The sequence below is a fragment of the Lynx rufus genome, unplaced genomic scaffold (genome assembly GCF_022079265.1).
Source record: "Lynx rufus isolate CCGP_SWC_20201006 ecotype Redwood Valley unplaced genomic scaffold, mLynRuf1.p SCAF_4, whole genome shotgun sequence".
NCBI lineage: Eukaryota > Metazoa > Chordata > Mammalia > Carnivora > Felidae > Lynx > Lynx rufus.
In genome coordinates, this window is record NW_025814856.1 from 6,594,298 (window position 1) to 6,617,530 (window position 23,233).

At 43.8% G+C, this 23,233-nt stretch overlaps 1 protein-coding gene across 1 annotated transcript in view; it reads right to left on the reverse strand.

The window, feature by feature from the left end:
* Window positions 1–23,233, reverse strand: part of LOC124522866 (zinc finger protein 846-like) — a 68,218-nt gene that overhangs the window by 44,435 nt on the left and 550 nt on the right. The gene's annotated exons all lie outside the window — the stretch shown is intronic.

Below are 23,233 nucleotides of genomic sequence, written 5' to 3' on the forward strand. Positions count from 1 at the left end.
TCAATATCCACAAAACAATCAATGCAATTCATCACATCAATAAAAGTAAGGACAAGAACCACATGACCCTCTCAATAGATGCAGACAAAGCATTTGACCAAATACAGCATTCTTTCTTGATAAAATACCTCAAAGTAGGGATAGAAGGATCATACCTTGAGATCATAAGCCATATATGAAAGACCCAAAGCTAATATCCTCAATGGGGAAAATCTAAGAGCTTTACCCCTAAGGTCAGGAACCAGACAGGGATGTCCACTCTTGCCACTGTTATTCAACATAGTATTGGAAGTCTTAGCCTCAGTAATCAGACAACACAAAGAAATAAGAGGCATCCAGATCGGCCAGGAGGAGGTCAAACTTTCACTCTTTGAAGGTGACATGATACTCCATATGGAAAGCCCAAAAGATTCCACCAAAAACCTGCTGAAACTGATCCATGAATTCAGCAAAGTCGCAGGACATAAAGTCAATGCACAGAAATCGGTTGTGTTCCTATACACCAATAATGAAGCAACAGAAAGAGAAATCAAGGAATCGATCCCATTTACAATTGCAGCAAAAGCCATAAAATACCTAGGAATAAATCTAACCAAAGAGGTGAAAAATGTATACACTGAAAACTATAGAAAGCTTATGACAGAAATTGAAGAAGATACACACAAAATGGAAAATATTCCATGCTCCTGGATGGGAAGACCAAATATTGTTAAAATGCTGATATGACCCAAAGCAATCTACATATTCAATGCAATACCTATTAAAATAACACCAGCATTCTTCACAGAGCTAGAACAAACAATCCTAAACTTTGTAGGGAACCCATACCCATACCCTTTGTGTGGAACTTTGTAAAGACCCCCAAATAGCCAAAGCAATCCTGAAAAGGAAAACCAAAGCTGGAGGCATCACAATCCTGGACTTCAAGCTGTATTACAAAGCTGTAATCATGAAGACAGTATGGTACTGGCACAAAACAGACACTCAGATCAATGGGACAGAATAAAGAACCCAGAAATAGACCCACAAACGTATGGCCAACTAATCTTTGACAGAGCAGGAAAGAATATCCAATGGAATAAAGACAGTCTCTTCAGCAAATGGTGCTGGGAAAACTGGACAGCGACATGCAGAAGAATGAACCTGGACCACTTTCTTACACCATACACAAAAATAAACTCAAAATGGATGAAAGACCTAAATGGAAGACAGGAAGGCATCAAATCCGAGAGGAGAAAGCAGGCAAAAACCTCTTCAACCTCGGCCGCAGCAACTTCTTACTCGACACGTCTCCGGAGGCAAGGGAAACAAAAGCAAAAATGAACTATTGGGACTGCATCAAAATAAAAAGCTTCTGCACAGCAAAGGAAACAATCAGCAAAACTAAAAGGCAACCAACAGAATGGGAGAAGATATTTGCAAATGACATATCAGACAAAGGGTTAGCATCCCAAATCCATAAAGAACTTCTCAAACTCAACAAAGAATCCAGTGAAGAAATGGGCAAAAGACATGAAGAGACACTTCTCCAAAGAAGACATCCAGATGGCCAACCGACACATGAAAAGATGTTCAGCATCACTCATCATCAGGGAAATACACATCAAAACCACAATGAGATACCACCTCACACCTGTCAGAATGGCTAACATTAACAACTCAGGCAACAACAGATGTTGGCGAGGATGTGGAGAAAGAGGATCTCCTTTGCATTGCTGGTGGGAATGCAGGCTGGTGCAGCCACTCTGGAAAACAGTCTGGAGGTTCCTCAAAAAATGAAAAATAGAACTACCTTACGACCCAGCCATTGCACTACTAGGCATTTATCTAAGGGATACAGGTGTGCTGTTTTGAAGGGGCACATGCACCCCAGTGTTTATAGCAGCACTATCAACAATAGCCAAAGTATGGAAAGAGCTCAAATGTCCATCGATGGATGAATGGATGAAGATGTGGTATACACACACACACACACGCACATGAACACAATGGAGTATTACTTGGCAATCAAAAAGAATGAAATCTTGCCATTTGCAACTATGTGGATGGAACTAGAGGGTATTATGCTAAGCAAAATTAGTCAGATAAAGACAAATATCATAGGACTTCACTCATGAGGACTTAAAGATACAAAACAGATGAACATAAGGGAAGGGAAGCAAGAATAACATAAAAACAGGGAGGGGGCCAAAACATAAGAGACTCTTAAATATAGAGAACAAACACAGGGTTGCTGTAGGGGTTGTGGGAAGAGGGTTGGGCTAAATGGGTAAGGGGCATTAAGGAATCTACTTCTGAAATCATTGTTGCACTATATGCTAACTAATTTGGATGTAAATTTAAAAATAAATAAATTATTTTTTAAAAAGTAGGGGTGGGGGGGTTCCTGGCTGGCTCAGTTGGTAGAACATGCAACTCTTGACCTCTGGGTTGTGAGTTCAAGCCCCATGCTAGGTGTAGAGATTACTTAAATAAACTCTTAAGGGGCGTCTGGGTGGATCAGTTGGTCAAGCATCCGACTTCAGCTCAGGTCATGATCTCACTGCTTGTTGAGTTCAAGCCCCTCATCAGGCCTTGTGCTGACAGCTCGAAGTCTGGAGCCTGCTTCAGATCCTATCTCTGTCTCTCTTTCCTCCCCTGCTCACTCTCTGTCCCTGTCTCTCTCTCAAATAAAAAATAATAAAACATAAAAAAAAAACTCTTAAAAACAGACAAAAACAAAGAGCCAGGCCCATGTAGCTTTTTTTCACAGACTGTAGACTGACTCCAAACATAAGAAGTCAATGTGATAGGAAAGAATGCCCCAACAGTTAAAGACATACTTTTAAGGATTTCAGCTATATGAACAATTTGACAATGACAGAAACAAGGTATGGAAATGCTAAGAAATAATTTGGCAGGAAAGAGAGGGCTGCTAACAGTCTGGTAGAGGGCACTATGGGGGAAGCCAAGCTTGGGGAAAGTAGACAAATGGACAAATTGGTGGGCCTGTGTTCCAGTAAAACTTTATTTACAAAAGTGGAAATGTTCTGAAGAAAGGAAGCAGGGCAGAGTTTTCTCTAGAAGCCATAGAAAGTGGAGGAGAAAAGGGAGGAGAGGAAGGGAAGCCAAAGAAAGCCTCAAGACGAAACTCATCCCAAGTGGCCTGAGATGATTTATGACAAGATAACATTAAAAAAAATTTTTTTAACGTTTAATTATTTTTGGGAGAGAGACAGAGAAAGAGCAGGGGAAGGGCAGGAGAGGGAGACACAGAATCTGAAGCAGACTCCAGCTCTGAGCTGTCAGCACAGAGCCCAACCCAGGGCTCAAACTCATGGACCGCGAGATCATGACCTGAGCCAAAGTCGGACGCTTAACCGTCTGAGCCACCCAGGAGTCCCCAAACAAGAGAACATTTTAGATGACATTGTAATAGTGGTGTATGGTGACAGATGGTAGCTACACTTGTGGTGAACACAGTATAACATATAAACTTGCTGTCCAATAACTGTGTTGTACGCCTGAAACTAATGTAACGCTGTGTGTCAACTATACTTCAATAAAAAAAAATTAGGACATTTTAGAAATTTTCTAAATGGAATTCCTTTTGCCTGAGGCTCACCTGAACAGGTTTCTTGGACAATTAGAACTCTCCTCTTCTTGGTCCTCAGCTCCTTATGGGTGAGCAGGTTAGGTTTATGGAAATGATACCCTGTACACAGAGAAAGACACATCAGGCGGAACGTGCAGGGTGAAAAGGCAACCTCCCCTCAGAGTGGGACCACCACTTTCAGAGGACGGGCATGTGTGGCCCCATGGGCAGTGATGATGGTACCCAGGACCCAAACAAACTACCTTACGTCATGCCCTGGCGGGACTGGGGATCCTCAGACCCAAACTCAGAGCCACACCAAAGCTTCTAAACATGAAAAAAATAAGGTTGGCATAAGAGATGAATCTCCATTCTCAAGGGGAAGATGCTAGAGTACGGACTAGTGACTAGACCCCAGGGGTTAGCCACCTGCTTTTGTAAAGATAGTTTCACTGGAACATGGCTCTGCCTGTTTGTGTACATTCCACACTACACTGGCCACTACATTGGTAGCATTGCATCATTGTGTGTAGCTGCAACAGAAACACTGTGGCCCACTAGGCTGAAAATATTTCCTCTCTGGCCTTTTAAGGAAAAGTGTGGCCACTCCTGCTGTACCCTGTCACTCCTCAAGAGTGGGCCATATCTCCCTCTTCACTACTCTTTTCCCAAGACCAAGAACAGTTCCTGGAATGTAACAGGTGCTGAAGAAATATTTGCAGCAGAAACCTATGAGTGAAGAGATTAAGCTGACTGAGGCCAGGCTCCTATAGTTGTCCAACATCATGTCTCTACACAAGATTTTCTGAGCAGGGTCCAGTGGTGCCCACTCCTCCTCGGGGAAGTCCACTGCCACTTCGTCAAAGGTCACTGAATCCTGAAACATCACACACATTTGGGCTCAGCCAAGGCCCATCTCCATCAGTGTCCCAGGAAGGTGGGGTGTGAGGAGGATGGCCCCAGAAGACCAAGGAATGGGACATTCAGATGGGGCAGGGGCGATTCCTCACCTCTCGTCTCTCTCCACTTGCACATCCTCAGCAATCTCATCTGGCCTCATTGATTTATTAGCTCTTCAACAAGGGGTTGAACTTTTCTCTGTGCAACTAGTCTGTGATCACACCCAGCCTGGGTCCCCTAGGCGAGACACCACACAGCCCTGAGCCTATGGAGGCCTGGGACAAATACTCAGTAAATGAATGAATTATGTCTCCATGAATTCCTGAGACAAAGTCAGCACATAGCCTTTTCTTGGTTTTCTGCCACAGCTCTGAAGCTCTGAAGTGACTATTGAGCTAATATGAACAGGCGCTGAAAAACATTCACAAATACTGAGCATTCTCTGGGAAGTCCCTTAGCCACCACCATTCATTAGAGGTTAATGGTCCTGAGGAGTATGGAGACAAGTCCTGGTCAGGTTGGAAGGCTCCAGGCCACAAAAGGAGACACAGCCAACCTCAGGGAGGGAGATGTCACATTGGAATGAGGGGAATTTTTTATGTTTATTTACTTATTTTGAGAGAGAGAGAGAGAGAGAGAGAGAGAGAGAGAGAGAGAGAGAGAATGTGTGTGTGCATGAGCAGGGGAGGGGCAGGGAGAGGAAGAGGGAGAATCCCAACAGGCTCTGTGTTGTCAGCGCAGAGCCTGAAGTGGGGATCAAACTCACAGACCATGAATCATGAGCCAAAATCAAGACTTGGCCGCTTAACTGACTGAGCCACCCAAGCACCCCAAGGGGGATTTTGATTTAATATGATTACCTATGACCAGGTTGTCAGCAACCCTGGAGCCATCACTTCAGCCTCCACATTTCCTTCCTGGAGACAGGTGGACTTGAGCAGGCATTGCTAGAGGACAAGAGGTGGATGTGAGAAGCTGGCCATGCCCTAGACTCCAGCTAGCACCTGCCTGGAGGCTGTATCACATGACCCATGACCTCACACACAAACAAAGCAAATGCCTGTAGGCACACGGGTTTCCTAAAAGGCAATGGCAATCCTGTCTCTCACAACCAGGAAAGAGGCCTGGGGGCCTTGATGTCCGTGAGGAAGGCTTGCAACCTCCTGTGATGTTGAGGGTACTCAAGTTCAGAGAAGTTTACCAAGTCAATTGCCCAAGTTAATAAAAAGAATACAAGGTATAATGTAGTTCTATACCTCAAACATCTCAAACCCTAAAGGCCCCAACCCTAATGCAGGCAGACTGGGGGCTCCTGGGGCTCCACTCCCACCTTGTCCTGGCCTTTGGAAGCCCTGGAGGAAAAGGGTCTCAGGAAAATGAAAGTGGCGGGGGGGGGGGAGGGGTGGTGGTGGTGATCTAGCTCCACGCAGATGCTCAACAGGGAGGAAAGCCCGTGCAGGTGTGGCTGGAGCTTGTGACCTGGGTGTCTGGAGAGGAGAGTGATGGGAGAGGGTGGCAGAGGGGCCAGGAGCCTGGTCAAGATCAGGGCAAACAAGCCTAGATCCAATCTGGATTTACACCTTGTGACTGGCAGGCTAGCAGGAGTTTTGTAAGAATTTTCTATTCCTATTTATATTTTTTAAGAACATACTAGCAAGGGGGACAAACTATATAAGAGACTTTTTTAAATTTAATTTATTGTTATTATTACTATTTTTTTTTTGTAATTTACATTCAAGTTAGTTAGCATATAGCACAACGATTTCAGTAGATTCCTTAATGCCCCTTACCCATTTAGCCCATCCCCCTCTCACAACCCCTCCAGCAACCCTCTGTTTGTTCTCCATATTTAAGTCTCTTATGTTTTGGCCCTCTCCCTGTTTTTACGTTATTCTTGCTTCCCTTCCCTTATGTTCATCTGTTTTGTATCTTTGAGTCCTCATGAGTGAAGTCCTATGATATTTGTCTTTCTCTGACTAATTTTGCTTAGCATAATACCCTCTAGTTCCATCCACATAGTTGCAAATGGCAAGATTTCGTTCTTTTTGATTGCCGGGTAATACTCCATTGTATATATATACCACATTTTCTTTATCCATTCATCCATCGATGGACATTTGAGCTCTTTCCATACTTTGGCTATTGTTGAATAGTGCTGCTATAAACACTGGGGTGCATGTGCCCCTTCGAAACAGCACACCTGTATCCCTTAGATAAATGCCTAGTAGTGCAATGGCTGGGTCGTAAGGTAGTTCTATTTTTCATTTTTTGAGGAACCTCCAGACTGTTTTCCAGAGTGGCTGCACCAGCCTGCATTCCCACCAGCAATGCAAAGGAGATCCTCTTTCTCCACATCCTCGCCAACATCTGTTGTTGCCTGAGTTGTTAATGTTAGCCATTCTGACAGGTGTGAGGTGGTATCTCATTGTGGTTTTGATGTGTATTTCCCTGATGATGAGTGATGCTGAACATCTTTTCATGTGTCGGTTGGCCATCTGGACGTCTTCTTTGGAGAAGTGTCTCTTCATGTCTTTTGCCCATTTCTTCACTGGATTCTTTGTTGAGTTTGAGAAGTTCTTTATGGATTTGGGATGCTAACCCTTTGTCTGATATGTCATTTGCAAATATCTTCTCCCATTCTGTTGGTTGCCTTTTAGTTTTGCTGATTGTTTCCTTTGCTGTGCAGAAGCTTTTTATTTTGATGCAGTCCCAATAGTTCATTTTTGCTTTTGTTTCCCTTGCCTCCGGAGACGTGTCGAGTAAGAAGTTGCTGCGGCCGAGGTTGAAGAGGTTTTTGCCTGCTTTCTCCTCTCGGATTTGATGCTTTCCTGTCTTCCATTTAGGTCTTTCATCCATTTTGAGTTTATTTTTGTGTATGGTGTAAGAAAGTGGTCCAGGTTCATTCTTCTGCATGTCGCTGTCCAGTTTTCCCAGCACCATTTGCTGAAGAGACTGTCTTTATTCCATTGGATATTCTTTCCTGCTCTGTCAAAGATTAGTTGGCCATACGTTTGTGGGTCTATTTCTGGTCTTTATTCTGTCCCATTGATCTGAGTGTCTGTTTTGTGCCAGTACCATACTGTCTTCATGATTACAGCTTTGTAATACAGCTTGAAGTCCAGGATTGTGATGCCTCCAGCTTTGGTTTTCCTTTTCAGGATTGCTTTGGCTATTTGGGGGTCTTTACAAAGTTCCACACAAAGGGTATGGGTATGGGTTCCCTACAAAGTTTAGGATTGTTTGTTCTAGCTCTGTGAAGAATGCTGGTGTTATTTTAATAGGTATTGCATTGAATATGTAGATTGCTTTGGGTCATATCGGCATTTTAACAATATTTGGTCTTCCCATCCAGGAGCATGGAATATTTTTCCATTTTGTGTGTATCTTCTTCAATTTCTGTCATAAGCTTTCTATAGTTTTCAGTGTATACATTTTTCACCTCTTTGGTTAGATTTATTCCTAGGTATTTTATGGCTTTTGCTGCAATTGTAAATGGGATCGATTCCTTGATTTCTCTTTCTGTTGCTTCATTGTTGGTGTATAGAAATGCAACCGATTTCTGTGCATTGATTTTATATCCTGCGACTTTGCTGAATTCATGGATCAGTTCTAGCAGGTTTTTGGTGGAATCTTTTGGGCTTTCCATATGGAGTATCATGTCACCTTCAAAGAGTGAAAGTTTGACCTCCTGGCCAATCTGGATGCCTTTTATTTCTTTGTGTTGTCTGACTGCTAAGGCTAAGACTTGCAATACTATGTTGATAACAGTGGCAAGAGTGGACATCCCTGTCTGGTTCCTGACCTTAGGGGGAAAGCTCTCAGTTTTTCCCCATTGAGGATGATATTAGCATTGTTTTTTTTATGTTTTTATTTTACTTTTGAGTGCGAGTGTGGGAGGGACAGAGAGAGAGGGAGACACAGAATCCGAAGCAGGCTCCAGGCTCTGAGCGGTCAGCACAGAGCCTGACGAGGGGCTTGAACTCACAGACTGAGATCATGACCTGAGCCGAAGTGGGACGCTTAACCAACTGAGCCACCCAGGCGCCCCAAGAGACTCTTAAATACAGAGAACAAACTAAGGGTTTCTGGGGGGATGTTGGGAGGGGGGCTGGGCTACAGCAGTGAGGGGCATTAAGGAGGACACTTGATGGGATGAGCACTGGGTATTATATGTAAGTGATGAATTACTAAATTCTATTCCTGAAATTATTATTACATTATATGTTAACTAAGTTGGATTTAAATTTTTTTAAGTGAAAAATAAAAAAAGATCATACTGGCAGCTGTTCATAGGACAGAACAGGGAAAGCAACAGTAAAAGTGGGGGTGGATGGTAAGGGGCAACAGCAGGGTCCAGGTGAGAATGGGGACTCCTTGGGAGCAGAAGAGATGATTGTACACATATTGAAGGAAATGTCAAAGGATCTGCTAGAGTTAGATTGGGATGAAAAGTGAGAAGAGGGGGAGATGTGTAGCCAGTTTTGAGAACTTAGAGAAACCACAGAAGGTTTTTATACTCACAATGTCAAGCTTCACACCCAAACCCTGTGCTCCTGGAAAACTGTGATGGGCAAGAAATTCCCCAGCCCTTTTTGTGTTCTGGGAAATGCCCGAATACAACGAAACACCCTTCCCTGCATGACTTAGATAGGGCAGGATGATGACCCCTTGTTTACCTTTGACAATGCCAGGCACAGACCGTCCAAATTCCCACCTTTGTCTCATGAATGAGTAGCTCCACTGTTTGTCCCCACTAAACTACTTAGATAAAATGCCTCTGAATTTAATTTGAGTTCACTAAACTTCAGCCAAGCTTCTCTCCTCCTGAACTCACCCCTGAGCACAGGGACTCAGATCAACCCTCTACAGCCCCTCCCCGACAATCAGTTGATCTCCCTGATCAACTATCCTATCACCCCACCCACTCATCCCACTTCCCAGTCTTGTAAATTCTTTCCTATAAAAGAAAAGCTCTTTAGTGCCAGTGTTTAGGATGGGAGTATTCTGCCTACAGCAATGGTCTCTCCTTACAAAACCACTAAACTGGATAGGTGGTGGTGCTATCACCCTAAGAGGGAAAGATTAAGAAAAGGCAAATTCGACAGTCTCTTCAACAGATGATTTTGGGAAAGCTGGACAGTGACATGCAGGAAGAATGAAACTGGACCACTTTCTTCCACCATACACAAAAATAAATTCAAAATGGGTGAAAGACCTAAATGTGAGACTGGAAGCCATCAAACTCCTAGAGGAGAAAACCGGCAGCAACCTCTTTGACCTGGGCTGGAGCAACTTCTTACTAGATAGGTCACTGGAGGCAAGGGGAACAAAAGCAAACATGAACTATTGGGACTTCAACAAGATAAAAAGCCTCTGCACAGTGAAGGAAATGGTCAACAAAACTAAAAGCCAACCTACAAAATGGGAGAAGATATCTGCAAATGACATATCTTTTTTTCAGTTTATTAATTTTGAGAGAGAGAGAGGGGCACCTGGGTGGCTCAGTCAGTTGAGCATCGAACTTCAGCTCAGGTCATGATTCCACAGTTAATGATTCTGAGCCCTGCATCAAGTGAGCACGAGCCCTGCTTTGGGTGAGCCACACTTTTCTCTCTCTCTCTCTCTCTCCCTCTCTCTCTCTCTCTCTCTCTCTCTCTCCCCCTCTCTCCCTCCCTCCCTCTCTCTGCCCCTCGCTCACTTGTAGTCTCTCTCTCTCGAGAGAGAGAGAAAGGCAGAGAGAGAGAGAGAGGCAGGGAAAACATCCCAAACAGACCCCTTGCTGTTAGCACAGAGCCCAACGGGGGTTGGGTGGGGCGCCTCAATCTCACAAATTGTGAGATCATGACCTGAGCTGAAATCAAGAGTCAGTCGCTTAACCAACTGAGCCACCCAGGTGCCCCACAAATGACATATCTGAAAAAGGATTAGTATCCAAAATCTATTAAAAAAAAAACATCAAACTCAGGCCGTCTGGGTGGCTCAGTTGGCTGAGTTGAGCAGTTGAGCATCAGACTCTTGATTTTGGCTCAGTTCATGATCCTAGGGTTGCAGGATCAAGCCCCCCCATGGGGCTTGGCAATCTGTGTGGAGCCTGCTTAAGATTCTCTCAGTTCCCCTTTGCCCCTCTCCCCCACTCACATGCTTTCTCTCTCAAAATAAATAAATAAGCTTCAAAAAAAATTTTTTAAATAAAAATAGAACTACCCTATGACCCAGTAATTGCATTACTTGGTATTTACCCAAAGGATACAAAAATACTGATTCAAAGGGACACATGCACCCCAATGTTTATAGCAGCATTATCAACAATAGTCAAATTATGGAAAGAGCCCAATTGTCTATCAACTGATGAATGGATAAAGAAGATGTGGTACACATGTACAATGGAATATTACTCAGTCATCAAATTGAATGAAATCTTGCTATTTGCAGTGACCTGGATGGAGCTAGAATATATTATGCTAAGTGAAAGAAGTCAATCAGAGAATGACAAATACCATGTGATTTCACTCATATGTGGAATTTAAGAAACACAAGAGATGAACATAAGGGAAGGGGGAAAAAAGAGAGGGAAGCAAACCATAAGGGACTCAACTATAGAGAACAAACTGAGGGTTGGTGAGGGAGTTGGGCAAGGGATGGGCTAAATGGGTGATGGATATTAAGGAGGGCACTAGTGATGAGCACTGGGTGTTAGCTGTAAGTGATAAATTACTTTTTTTAACATTAATTATTAAGAGACAGAGAGAGACAGAGCATGAGCATGGGAGGCGCAGAGAGAGGGGGAGACACGGAATCCGAAGCAGGCTCCAGGCTCTGAGCTGTCAGCACAGAGCCCGATGCGGGGCTCGAACTCACAAACCGCGAGATCATTGGCCTGAGCCAAAGTCAGATGCTTAACCAACTGAGCCACCCAGGCACCCCTGTAAGTGATAAATTACTAAATTCTACTCCTGAAACCAATATTACACTATATGTTAACTAACTAGAATTTAAGTAAAAAGTTGAAACAAAAAAAAAGGTGGCAAATTGTTCAAGGTGAAGTTTTACAGGAAAACACATATATTTCGTATAATATGTGAAAATTCATATGTATATATCATATACAATACACCTTACAGATACACAGAACATTTAACATATTTTACGTATGGCATATTTTCCCATCAAATCAGAAGGGGTGGCTCAGATGGTTAAGCAGCTGACTCGACTTCAGCTCAAGTCATGATCCCACAGTTCATGGGTTCAAGCCCAACACTGGGCTCTGCACTGGCAGTGCACAGCCTGCTTGAGATTCTCTCTCTCCCTCTCTCTCTGCTCCTCCCCTGCTTGTGTGTTCTTTCTCTCTCTCAAAATAAATAAATAAACTATTAAAAAGAAGGGGGAGGGGTAATATAGCAACAGAGAGCCCAGGCACTAAGGAACTAGGGAGCACAGAGAGGGAGTACGTCTATCCATCTGACCACTGTCTCCCACATCATGGCAATAGAGGAAGGGAAGGACAGCTGGAGGGCTCAGGAAAGGAAGGGAAATTTCCTCCTAGGGCAGGGCAACTCCCACAAGGTATGCTCCCCCTTAGAGAGGCTTTTGGGGGAATTGAGACTTTGGGGGCAATCTTTTTGAAATTTTTTTTTCAACGTTTATTTATTTTTTGGACAGAGAGAGACAGAGCATGAACGGGGGAGGGGCAGAGAGAGAGGGAGACACAGAATCGGAAACAGGCTCCAGGCTCTGAGCCATCAGCCCAGAGCCCGACGCGGGGCTCGAACTCACAGACCGCGAGATCGTGACCTGGCTGAAGTCGGACGCTTAACCGACTGCGCCACCCAGGCGCCCCTGGGGGCAATCTTTTTGTAAGAAGTATATCAAGACCTATTGTTTAGTTTGTGGGAATGTGGGTTGGCAGGAAAAATTTCAAAACTAGGTAGACCAGCAGGCCAAGGGAGGGCTTCTAGGGGATAACTTATCTGGATTCCAAGTTCAGACCACCAATCCCTTGGCACTGGGTAGAAAAACTGTCTTAGCCACAGATGACAAAGGATGACTAGAGGCCACTGATAATTGGGAGTGTGCTGGGATATTGGAATTGATGTCTACTAAAATTTTAAATAGTCCTATGCCTTCAACTAGCAACTTGTAGGACCATAGCCAAGAGAAACTCTGGCATCTGTGCAGATAGATAGATAGATACATGTGTGTGTGTTCAAGCTTGTTCATTAAAAACTGTTTATAATAGGTAAAAACTGGAACCAATTGAAATATACATTACATTATAGCAAGGGCCCAAATAATTATCATATATTCATACTGTGGGAAATGATTATGGTGTTTAAAACAAAAACTGATATAGATCTGAAGGTAAAGTATAAATATATTTACATAATTTATAAAATATGTATATGCAGAAAGGTATATACATGCATTAAAAATGACTGTTAGGCAGGGGTGCCTGGGTGGCTCAGTCGGTTGGGCATCCAACTTCGGTCCAGGTCATGATCTGACGGTTCGTGGGTTCGAGCTCCGTGTCAGGCTCTGTGCTGACAGCTCAGAGCTCAAAGTCTGGAGCCTGCTTTGAATTCTGTATCTCCCTCTCTCTCTGCCCCTTCCCTACTCACACTCTGTCTCTGTCTCTCAAAAATAAACATTGAAAAAAAATTTTAATAAAAAAAAGAAAATGACTGTCAGGCAAAGGACTTGAACAGATATTTCTCCAAAGAAGGCATATAGGGGCGCCTGGGTGGCTCAGTCAGTTAAGTGTCGGACTCTTGGTTTCAGCTCAGGTCATGATCTCATGGTTTGTGAATTTGAGCCCCATGTCAGGCTCTGCACTGACAGTGCAGAGGGGATTCTCTCCCTCCCCTCTCTCTCTGCCCCTACCCCACTTGGGCTCTCTCTCTCAAAATAAATAAATAAACATTAAAATAAAGACATACATATGGTCAATAAGCACACAACAAGATGTTCAACATCATTAATCATCAGGGAAATGCAAATCAAACCCATAAGGAAATGCTACTTCATATCTATTAGGATAGCTATTACCAAAAAAATAAAAATAGGGGCACCTGGGTGGCTCAGTCAGTTAAGCATCCAACTTCAGCTCAGGTCATGATCTCATGGTCTGTGGGTTTGAGCCTTATGTCAGGCTCTGTGTTGACAGCTTGAAGCCTGGAGCCTGCTTCAGATTCTATGTCTCCCTCTCTCTCTGCCCCTCCCCTGCTTGCTCTCTCTCTCTCTCTCTCTCTCTCTCAAAAATAAACACACACTAAAAAAACTTTAATAAAAAATAAATAAATAAAAATGTTTTTCAATGTTTTAAATGTTTAAAAAAAAATACTCATTGCTGATGGTAATGTGAAATGGTACAGCCACTGTAGAGAATAGTGTTGTGGTTCCTCAAAAGCTTAACATCGAATTACCATATGATCCAGTAATTCCACTTCTGGGTATATATCCAAGAGGACTGAAAGCAGAAACTTGAAGAGATATTTGTAAACCAACGTTTGTAGCGGCATGATTCACAAAAGCCAAAAGGTGGACAACCCAAATGAACAGAAAAACAAAATGTATACACTTAAGGTTGAATAATGCTATAGTTATATTTATATATTATATTATATAAAATTCTAGTGTAAATAAATGTAAGTACATAGAATATATATTTATATATTACATCTATATTAAATATAAGTTCATTTTACAATATAAATTATAAAATATATACAAAATGTAAATATACAAAAATGTAAAACATGCAAAATATGTAATTATATAATATGAAATATATAAAAATATAACAAGATATAAAATATGCAAAATATAAACATATATAAACTATGTCTATAATAAATATATAAATATAATATTATTCAACCTTACAAAGGAATAAAATCCTGATGCATGCTACAACATGCGTGTATTTTAGAACATTATCCTAAGTGAAATAATCTAGACACAAAAGAATGATATTGCACGATTCCACTTATATGAGGTACCAACAATAGTCCAGTTTAGAGAGAAAGAAAATAGAATAGAGATTACCAGGGGCTGGGAGTTAGGGTTACAGGAAATTTTTTGTTTCTTTTTTTAATTTTTTAAAAATGTTTTTATTTATTTCTGAGACAGAGAGAGACAGAGCGTGAGTGGGGAAGGGGCAGAGAGAGAGGGAGACACAGAATCTGAAACAGGCTCCAGGCTCTGAGCTGTCAGCACACAACCCGCCGCTGGGATCGAACTCACCGGACTGTAAGATCATGACCTGAGCTGAAGTCGGACGCTTAACCGACTGAGCCACCCAGGCGCCCCATGGGGTGTTATTTGTTTTTAATGAGAACAGTTTCATTTGGGGAAAATGAAAAATTTTGAAGATGCGTGGTGGTAACGGTCGCACAATAATGTGATTGTACTTCACGCCAATGAACAGTACGCTCAAAAAAGGTTAAAGGGAAATTTTTATATGTACATTTGACCACAATAAAAAATAAAAAAAAAATTAGGGCAAGGCCACACTGCCATCAGTAACACTGGAGGCCTACAAAGCAGGACATTGTATTTTATGTGCACTTGGCAGGGAGAGTGTGAAGGGAACCGTTAACATTCTTACTATAGTTTCTGAATTATTTGAATGTTAAACAACAAAACAACATACCCATGCATCACTTGTGTAATCAAGAAAAACAGTCAAGCGCAAACATAATGCACGTAGCTGAGGCGTCACCTCTGCACACAGCTAATCTCACGGATCAGAGTCACTTTTGCCTTCTTTCCAACCAAGGGAAGAGCTTTTTAAATCAAGAGTCTACCCTCTTCCCAGGGGAGCCTGGATGGCTCAGTCCCTTAAGCGCTGGACTCCTGCCTTAGGCTCAGGTCACGATCTCACGGCTCCTGAGTTCAAGCCCCGCATCAGGCTCTCTGCCCGCTTCCCCCCACGTCCGCACAGACGCGCGCGCTCTCGCTCTCTATCTCAACTAAACAAACTTAAAAAAAAATACAAAACCTTTAAAAAAATAAAAAATAAAACTCGACCGCGAGGGCAGGCCCTTGGAGGAGAGGTGTAGCTGATTTGCGAGTACAGAGGTGAATAACTTTAATTGTAAGGCTTGTTACTTACATTTTCACTTACTTCATTTCATTTTCTTCATTACACTTTTTATTGACCCTCACGCTAGAATCCTGAGAAAGCATTTTCCCAAATGAATTTATCAAACGTAATTCACCAAAATTAAGTTTAAGATGTTCTCACCTCAGCAATTCTCACAAAAGCCACAAGTGAAATTCTCCCGTATAACGAAGGCAGAAGGGGACACCCTGGAAGTAGATTTCACCAACACCTCTCACTCGCGCCCCAACCGACACCCCCAGTTCAGAAGCTCGGAAGGACCCGGAGAAGCGACCAACGTCCGTTGATCTCCACGCTCGCGAGACCCAGCCCCTGCTGGGGCGCGCGGCCGCCCACTCAGTCCCCGCCCCCCCGCCAGGGCCCCGCCCCCACCGAGACCACGCCCCCGCCGGCCACGCACCCCACAGAGGCCCGCCTCTGAGAGGCCCCGTTTGCCCACCCTGACCAAGACCCCGCCTTCCGCGAGCCTCGCATCCTCGCCGTAGTCAAGACCCACTCCCCAGAGGCCCTTCTCCCAGCTCTAGCTCCGACCTCGCACCTGCAGCCGCTCTTCTGTGCCGCAGGCAAATAAAGAGAAAAACCGTAAAGGGAAGTTGGCCGCTGCTCAGGTCCCAAGCACTCCACTTCCGGTCTCGGGGCCTAAAGGTGGAAGGAAGGCTCCGGCAGGACTTAGCGGCGCCGAGGCCGAGGGCACGGACTTCGGCGCGGGACCAGAACGGTACAGAGTCGGTTGGACCGAGCCTCGCGCCCACCTCGGACCAGTCAGGCAGCTCCCAATCAAAAAATGCTGTTCTCTGAGTTCCTGCAGCGGGGTTCAAGGATGTACTAAGCTTGGAGGTGCTTTGTTATGAAGCAGTTGGTACCTGATACATCCTTTTCACTATTCTTTAAAAACTTCTTTGCCCCTTCTCAGAAGTTTTTGGTATTACCTTTGAACTTGTCGTACATTTCTGTAGTAGTCTTGGGACCGTTGGCCTTATGTTTTAAATCTTTCCGTTTTTATATGGCAAATAGTGAAGCATTTTTAGACTTTCATTAAGTAGGAACGTGTTTAGATCTTTTATATATTTCACTTGCTGGTTTTTGTGTGGTCACCATCACTTTTTGTTTTCACTTAAGTTTTTATGTGTTTAAGTAATCTCTACACACAACGTGGGGTATTGAACTCAGGAGCCCAAGATCAGGAGTCGCATGCTCTTGTGACTGAGCCAGCCAAATGCCCCAACCATCACTTCTCTTAATAATGCTTTTCCTGGGGCGCCTGGATGGCGCAGTCGGTTAAGCGTCCGACTTCAGCCAGGTCACGATCTCGCGGTCCGTGGGTTCGAGCCCCGCGTCGGGCTCTGGGCTGATGGCTCAGAGCCTGGAGCCTGTTTCCGATTCTGTGTCTCCCTCTCTCTCTGCCCCTCCCCCGTTCATGCTCTGTCTCTCTCTGTCCCAAAAATAAATAAACGTTGAAAAAAAAATTTTTTTAAATAATGCTTTTCCTTTCATTTATTCAAGTCCTGCCTTCACAGAACTCTTTTTTCAACTGGGGAGGAAGACAGATGGTAAAACAAACATACAAGAAAACATTTCCTATGTGGGTGCCACATTGGAATGTACTATTTATAGTATGTTTACAAACTGAATCCTGTGGAGATTCATTCAATCATTTCTTTTTAAACCTCTTAAAAAGGGGCTCCTGGGTAGCTCAGTTAAGACTCTGACTTTGGCTCAGGTCATGATCTTACCATCCATGAGCTCAAGCCCCATGTAGGGCTCTGTGCTGAGAGCTCAGAGCCTGGATCCTCCTTCAGATTTTGTCTCTCCCTCTCTCTCTGCCCTGCCCTCTCTCCCCAAAATAATAAACATTAAATTTTTTAAAATAAGAAATACCAAAAAAAAAAAGTTGACCTTAAAAATTATTTTGCTAGCAAAATATAGGTTTATTCAAGAATGGCCAACAATTACAATTTGGGACAAGCAAACAATGGCAAGAACCATAGTATAGCCCAACAAAGTAGAGGAATGTTATTTCATGGAAAAGAGTAAGTTGGGAGGGGTTGTTTTGAATCAGACTGACAGACAAAAGCAAGAGTTGAGAGTGATGAGGAGTTTCCCATGTGCTGAGTTGCCTGGGTAGTCAATTTCTTGCATGAGACACAATGTACATCATTCCCTGTTGGGGCTTGTGACAGTTCTTCCTGTAGTTAACATGGAGTAGTAGAGTTAGACCTATCCCTTCTGGCCTCCTGACTCCATTTTAGTGAGGTTGCCCTTTATTTTCACAACAGGAAACAAATTTATAGTTTAAATTTTATTTTATTTTATTTTTCAAGATTTTATTTATCATTAAAGATTTTATTTTTAAGTAATCTCTATACCCAACATGGGGCTCAAACTCACAACCCCAAGATCAAGAGTTGCATGTTACACAAACTGAGCCAGCCAAGTGCCCCCTATAGTTTAAATTTTTAAGAACTTTTGGGGTGCCAGGGTGGCTATGTCGGTTAAGCGTCCAACTTCAGCTTAGGTCATGATCTCACTGCTCATGGGTTAAAACCCCCGCACTGGGCTCTGTGCTGACAGCTCAGAGCCTGGAGCCTGCTTCCAATTCTGTGTCTTCCTGTCTCTCTGCCTCCCCCCCCCCCCCGCGCTCTGTCTCTCTCTCTCTCTCTCTCTCTCTCAAAAAGTTAAATAAACATTAAATAGAATCATATATACACTGGAGCAAGGCTTCTTCTCATACAACATGTTTTTAAGATCATCCATGCTCATGTCCTTTTAAAAGTTCTCATTAAAGGGCAAGGGGCACTACGGAGGACATTTGTTGGCATGAGCTCTGGGTGTTATATGTAAGTGATGAATCACTCAATTCTACTTCGGAAATCATTATTACACTACATGTTAGCTAACTTGGATGTAAATTTTAAAAAATTAATTAACAGTTTTTTTCAATTAAAAAATTAAAATAAAAGTTCTCTTTTAAAAAGAAAAGAAAAGCCCTTTTCCTGTCCCACTATACTTTTGGGTTATAACATCAGCCTAGTGCTTGGGGCGAAGGGGGAGAAGGAGCAGCAGATGAGAAAACTGAGGTCCAGAGTCATCTGGACCCATTACTTCCACCACACCAGAGCAACCCGGCCCCCGCCTGCCGGGAAGAGCGGTGGATCCGGAAGTCTCTCGGAAAACGCGCCGCAAGGGACTGACCGGACCTGCCCCTTTGGCCCCGGATCTTTCGAGCCAGACCCACCAGGCGACACCAGAGCTGGGCGCCCCCATATGCCCCAGAGGCGATGCAGACTGCGGCGGCGCCCCGGCTGACAGACACTTCTGCTTCCGGTTTTGTGAGCCGAGATGGCGCGGGTCCCCGAGGCTCCCGCCCAGCGCAGTCGGAAGAGGCAGAGCTTGAAGAAGCCAGCGGGCAGGCAAGGGTCTTGAATCCGCCCAGCCAGGAAGTACGAGGGCGGGGAAGGGGCGGGGACAGTGCCTGGGGGCGTGGCTTGGCCTAAGAAACGGCCTTGGGGGCGTGGCGGGGGGGGTGAAGACCAATCCTAGAAGGCGGGGCTTGAGGGTAAGCGTAGTGCGTTGTGGGCAGGGCTAAGGGGGCTTCCAGGCTCAGGGGGCGGAAACCGGATGAGAACTAGGTGTGAGGGCAGGGCTTGGGCGGGCCTCACTCTCAGTGGGCCCGTCCTCAGGATGCCCAATAAAAGCTTTTCTTGCTTCTTTTGTCATTCCTTCCAAGACTCTGTGACAGAACACCAGGTTTACAAAAGTATCTGTCAGTCCACAAAGTGGATCACACCTCCATTCATCCCGTTCCTTCCTTAGGGCCTTAAAGTTTTTAAATTTTCTTCTTCAGTGGGTTGTCTTTCAGTTAGGTTTACTCCTAGGCACTATATATATACATTTAATTTTTTGTTTCATTTCCCATTTGATTGTTTTGGGGGAGTTCTGAGAGATGGGGGACGTGCTCTGACTTAAGTCACAAATGTAAATAAGAGTATCCAGCCCATACAGTAGATGCCCGACAAGTATACATTCCTTCCATTTTCCCTATTTATGAAGGGTGACGAGGTGTATAAATACTAGCAACGTCTCCGAATTCCTGTATTGTGAGGGTACAATTATCTACGTAGCAAATCCGGTGACGTGCTGCCATCTTCTGGTGATTGAGGGTATTACACTCTATCTCAAGTAGCTCTTGAAACCAACTATAAAACTTTACTTCCCTATTGGAAAGGTTTGTGAAAACGAATAAAAGGAAACCTCATTTAGAATGGAGTTGGGAGACCAGCAGGGAGAGCTTTCATGCCCAGCACTAGTCAACTGTAGGTCCAACAGGAAGAGAGGGACCTTGTAAGTAAGTACTCCTTTAGTATCCCTGCAAGAGGAAGGAAGCTTTTTCCTCCCCCAGCAACAGCTCAGCCAATGAGAAGCCACTATACTTCAAACTCCCAATTTATTCCAATGCACTTTTAATTTATAAAAGCCCCTCCCCACTCCCCCTTTTTCCTCTATAAAAAAAGCTACCTTCCTTTATTGTGGGGACTTACCTATGGTTTTGCCATGGTTTGCCTGGGCCTGGGGTTGCAAATTTTTGCTGTTCCTAAATAGGCCCATCTTTTGCTGATAAAATAACTGCCAGTTTTTTTTAAGGTCAACAGTTCTCACATTAAATGTTGATTTATTTATTTCTGAGAGAGAGACAGAGAGAGCAGGGGAAGGGCAGAGAGAGAGTAAGAGAGAATCCCAACCAGGATCCGTGCTGTCGGTGCGGAGCCCCTCGTGGGACTCCATCCCACCAACAGAGAGATGGTGACCTGAGCCGAAATCAAGAGTCGGTCGCTTAACCAAGGGAGCCACCCAGACACCCCAACAGTTCTCACTTTGAAAAGCATTTTCCCTTCCCACTATACCTTTGGTTATAATATCTGCCTGGTGTTTGAGGTAAAGAGAAAGAATAGTTTGACAGATGAGAAAACTAAGGCCCAGAACCATGTACACCCCCCAGCCATCTGGTTGGAGGAATTCAGAGAATGAGTGTGAGTTTCTGGAGAATGAACAAGGGCAAAGGTCCTGAGGTAGGAGAGGTTTGGCCTTTAAAACAACAGCAGAGGGGCACCTGGGTATTTCAGTCAGTTAAGCATCTGACTCTTGATTATGGCTTAGGTCATGATCTCACAGTTTCTGAGTTCGAGTCCTGCATCAGGCTCTGTACTGACAGTGCAGACCCTGCTTGGGAGTCTGTCTGTCTGTCTGTCTGTCTCTCTCTCTCCCTCAAAATAAATAAATAAACTTTTAAAAAGTAGGCAACATCAGAAGTCCAGTGTCTAAAATGTTTGAAGTGAGTCGGGCAGGTTGGAGACTAATTGGAAGTGAAGTCAGAGAAGCAATGAAGTCAGATCATACAAGGCCATCTGAGCAACTCTAAGAATTGTGGGTGTTACCTTGAGAGCAATGGAGGAGCCCCTGAAGAGTTTTGAGCTCCAGGAGCAACATGACCTGATGTCTATTTTTAAAATTCTCTTTGGGGCGCCTGGGTGGCTCAGCTGGTTGAGTGTCCGACTTCGGCTCAGGTCATGATCTCGCGGTTCGTGAGTTCGAGCCCCGCGTCGGGCTCTGTGCTGACAGCTCAGAGCCTGGAACCTGCTTCGGATTCTGTGTCTCCCTCTCTCTCTGCCCCTCCCCCATTCATGCTCTGTCTCTCTCTCCTTCAAAAATAAATAAACATTTAAAAAACTTTAAATAAATAAAATAAAATTTTCTTCGTCTTTTGTGTGACTCTAGGGAAGAAAAGATAGAATCAGGGAGGACCATTAGAAAGTTAAGGCAATAATCCCAGTGACAGATAGAGATGGCTGGACAAAGGTGGCTGGGGAGAATGGAGGGAGTGGGATCCACTCTGGTGCTAAAATTAAGGCAGAGCCAATGGCTATCTGCTGATGGATTTGTGTAGTTTTAGGGCAAAGAGTCAAAAATGACCCAAGGGATTTTTGTTTCTTTATCGTTGTGAAAAATAATTCTGGACATTGGTAAAGAGACTTCATTCAAAAGGGTTATTGAAAGAGGGAGAAAAGGCAGGGCGGGGTGCCTGGGTGGCTCAGTTGGTTAAGCATCCAACTTCGGCTCAGGTCATGATCTCATAGTTCATGAGTTCGTACTCCTCCCTTGCGTTCTCTCTCTCTCTCTCTCTCAAAATAAACATTAAAAAAATTTTTTAATGTCTTTGATTTTTCTCCAAACTCCCAATAGTAGACAAAATTCTAGAAGGCTACCTCAAACTTCTCACAGTGGTTTCCTCTGGGGCCTGGGATTAGAAAGAGGTACCCTTTCTGTACTGTTAAAATTCTTCACAGGCATATATTATTTTTTATAACAGAAAAAACTATTTTAACAAGATATATGTGCTTTAACACAAATATCCATCAAAGGTGAATGGGTAACAAATTATGCTATTATAGTCACATGATGGAATACTACTCAGGAACAAACTTTTGATTCCTACAAGAGCTTGGATAAATCCTAAAATCATCATAATGAGTAAAAGACAAGATACACATGTGTCAAAACTCATCAAATTATGCACCTAAATATGTGCTGTTTATTGTTATGAATTATACCTCAGTAGAGCTACACAAAAATTTATATGTCTAGTCTTTGTCCCCTGATGGGGCACAACTGTTGGGCCAGGCTTTTAGAACTGCTACCTATCAGCTAGGCAGTTTTGCCTAATGGTTAGGACTGTAGGATAAGATTACTCAGTTCTGCTACTTCTCTAGTTGTGTGACTTTGGGCAACTTAACTGCTCTGTGCCTCAGTTTCCTCCTCTGTACCTTCCTCACTGGGCTGAGGGTAAAAGTCCATGCATGAAGGACTGAGCATAGTACCTGACACAAAATAGACACTCGAGAAATGTTAGTTCTTGCGATTGCCCTTTACTTCCAATGGAGGGTTTTTAATCCTGTTTTTAATTTTCTATATTTTAATCCTGTTTTTAATTTTCTATATTTTGTGATGCTTTGACACCTTAGGGCCTTGGAAACCTGGCTCAGGACCACCCCTCTGAGGGTTGGGTAATTCCTAGAGATAGAAAACAACTTGCTTTTGAGCACACTTTCATATGCAAACCAGCCAATCCAACTACCTCTGTTATCTCACCCCTAACACAGCAAGCCAATATTTCCTCTGCCCTAAATCACGCCAGGGCCAAGTAACAGACAACTAGGAATGGCCTCTAGAGCCTAGAGCCCACCAAAATTATTCGAAGTAGCCAATTCTAAGCTTGTTCAGCTTGCCTACCCTGCCTCGCCTATTTCTTCCTGCAAAAACCATAATAAAGGCTCATGCCTGTGCTTTCCTCCTACTTCTCCTGCCTCCTACAGACCCCATCATGGTTTTTCCCCATAATGGCTCTGTGAGACATTCCCCTCCTCTTGGGAATCACAAGTACTGTACCTTTTAGGAAAGAATCTGCCACTCGAAGCCTTGCTGGTTATGGATAATGCCCCTGCTCATCCTCCAGGCTTCGAGGATGACCTACTAGAGGAATTCAAGTTCATTAAAGTCAAGTTCCTTCCTCCCAACACCACTCCAGTCCTCCAGCCCATGGATCAGCAGGTCGTTGCGAACTTTAAAAAGCTTTACACTAAAGCACT